The sequence below is a fragment of the Myotis nattereri genome (genome assembly GCF_964212035.1).
Source record: "Myotis nattereri genome assembly, chromosome: 14".
Lineage (NCBI taxonomy): Eukaryota > Metazoa > Chordata > Mammalia > Chiroptera > Vespertilionidae > Myotis > Myotis nattereri.
Window position 1 is genome coordinate 48,990,407 of NC_138089.1, and position 3,067 is coordinate 48,993,473.

The 3,067-nt window shown below is 47.1% G+C and overlaps 1 pseudogene across 1 annotated transcript; it reads left to right on the top strand.

Moving 5' to 3' along the window:
- The first annotated feature begins 2,269 nt into the window (after positions 1-2,269).
- Positions 2,270-2,591, top strand: LOC308529417 (prothymosin alpha-like; annotated as a pseudogene). Its single transcript has one exon. The product of its transcript is annotated as a prothymosin alpha-like (transcript).
- The last annotated feature ends 476 nt before the right edge of the window (positions 2,592-3,067 follow it).

Consider the following 3,067-nt stretch of genomic DNA (forward strand, 5'->3'; position numbering starts at 1 on the left):
ACTTCACCGAACAATTGTCTGTGTCCATGGGTTATGCATATAAGACTGATGAATCTCAGAGGGAATGGGGGGGGGGGGAGATTAAGCAAAGAACTTGTAATACTTTTTAATAAAGTATAGCTACAGAAAAGTACCTAAATACAAACTGAACACATGCAAGTAACCATATCGAGATCAAGAAACAGAATGCAACCAGCATTCTGGATGCCACCTTCTTGCCTCTTTAACCACTTACTGCCCCGCTAAAGAAAATGCTATCTTTATTTCCAGCACCATAGATGAGTTGGCTGGTTTTAGAACTCCATACAAATATTATTATACAGAATGTACTGTTTCTGAGCTTCTTCCATTCAACATTGTTTGCTAGATCCATCCATCCTATTCCAGGGCACAGTGCATTAATGTTGATGGTTATGTCGTTTGCATGGTGTGAATACTCACTTCCGATCATCTCCATTCTACTGTGATGTGCATCTGGGTGGTTTCCAGTTTGGGAACTACAAACGGTGTTACCATGAATATGCTAGTATCTGTGTTTTGGTGAACAAATGCATGCATTTCTCTTGGGTATATACCTTAAGAGTGGAATTGCTGGGTCATACATAGGATGTGAATAGTTCAGATGTAGTAGATGCTGCTAAACAATTTTCCAAAGTGGTTGTATCAATTTACACTCTCACCGGCAACAGATGAGAGTTCCATTGCCTGATGCTGCTGGTCTTTTCCATTGCAGTCACTGGCAGGTATGTAGCAGTGCTATTGTATTGTGGTTTCAGTTTTACTCAGCACTCCTTGGACACTCTTCCTACGTTAGCATCACTTCCTGTGAGTCCTGCCTCCCAGAGTAGAGAGGTCAGACCATCACTTTCCTAGTCTCCCCTGTGACCCAGGCTGCACAGATGAGACACACTCATGTAAGACTTCAACTCCGATGAGGGAAACAGGTGCACAGCCCTGGCAGAAACATCCGCTCTGGAGGGACAACGTGCAGATTCAGCATCTACACCCAGCATCACGGGTGGGGACCACGGGGTCTATGGTCAGCAGAGATGACTCTGACGCTTAGGCCGAAGGAGGGTGTCATGTGGGCATTGTTCCTTGCTACATGGCCTTCAAGTCCAACTTCTTGGCCCTCACAGAGATTCTATAAGAACCTTAATATTCTATCACAAATTCCTTTTCTGCTTGATATAGCTGGAAATCTGTTCATTTCTACTTAAAACCAGTCCAGCCAATGTGGCTCAGTGGTTGAGCGTTGACCTATGAACCAGGAGTTCACAGTTCTGATTCCCAGTCAAGGCACATGTCTGGGTTGTGGGCTCGATCCCCAGTAGGGGCGGCATGCAAGAGGGCAGCGGGTCAGTGATTCTCTCTCATCATTGATGTTTCTGTCTCTCTCCCTCTCCCTTCCTCTCTGAAATCAATAAAATATATATATATATTAAAAAACAAAACAAAACAGGTTGATGTGATTACAGGGATGCCTAAAGGGAGAGCCAAAGGTGCCTCCTACCACACACCAATGGTCATGAAAAAAAAAGTACAGAAGACCCTCTACCAATAGATAGCTACATTAACTTTTGCCCAGTAAACAAGGTCAGTTCTTGGGAAATGACCAGCCACACCAGTGTTCCCTGCAGGTCACAATGGGAGGCCCACACAGCTGCCTTTGGCAGATGGTGAACAGCTTCCACTATTTTTAGCTGAGGCGGCTCTAAGCTGAGGAAACAGGCCCAGGACCACATTCCCCGCAGGGTCCGCTTCACTTCCTCAGTGACACCTCCAAGTCCGGCCCAGAGCAGCCGGCACCCACATCCACACAGAGCCGCGTCGGCCCCTCCGCTGTCGTGCTCAGAGGGAAAACACCCTTCGAGGACTAGGACACGGGCTCGACAGAGAACAGCCATGGCCAGCTGAGGAGTCGGTATTGATAAAAATATGTAAATACTGTATATTAGCTATAAACAATTATGTATGAAACTCACAGAATGTGGAGGCCCTGGCTGGGTAGCTCAGTTGATTAGAGCATCTTCCGGATACACCAAGGTTGTGGGTTCGATCCCCGGTCAGGGTACATACAAGAATCAACCAATGAACTGGCTGTTCTGAAAAGCCATCTTTGCATTGTTCCTGTGGCTCCCTCTCTGCTCACTGCAACCACCTCCGCCGCTACTAGGGACTCCGGCAGCTTCTTTGCCAGAGTCCTCCAACTCTCGCTTTAAAAAAAAAAAAAAAAATCCGATGCACAGGATCACTGGTGTGCCCCACCATGTCAGACACGGTCGTGGACACCAGCTCCAAGATCACCACCAAGGACTAAAGGAGAAGAAGGAAGTTGTGGAGGAGGCAGAGGACGGAAGAGATGCACCTGCAAATGGGAATGCTAATGAGGAAAAGGGGGAGCAGGAGACTGACCATGAGGTAGATGAAGAAGAGGAAGGAGGGGAGAAGGAGGAAGAGGAAGGTGATGGTGAGGAAGAGGATGGGAGGAAGATGAGGAGGCTGAGGCAGCTACAGACAAACGGGCAGCTGAAGATGATGAGGATGAGGATGTTGACACCAAGAAGCAGAAGACCGATGAGGATGACTAGACAGCAAAAAAAGGAAACATTAAAGGCCTCCGTGACCTATTCACCCTCCACTTCCTGTCTCAGAATCTAAACGTGGTCCGGCCTGCCTGCCCACCCATCCACCTTGGGCAGCGCCACCTGCAGATGACACACACTCTCCACCACCCAACCAAAACCACAATGTGAATTTGCAACAGGGGAGGAAAAAAGAACCAAAACTTCCAAGGCCCTGCTTTTTTTCTTAAAAATACTTTTAAAAGGAAAATTTGTTTGTATTTTTTTTAATATGTTTTATTGAATTTTTACAGAGAGGAAGGGAAAGGGATAGAGAGTTGGAAACATCGATGAGAGAGAAACATCGATCAGCTGCCTCCTGCACACTCCCTACTGGGGATATGCCTGCAACCAAGGTACATGTCCTTGACCGGAATCGAACCTGGGACCCTTGAGTCTGCAGGCTGACGCTCTATCCACTGAGCCAAACTGGTTAGGGCTGT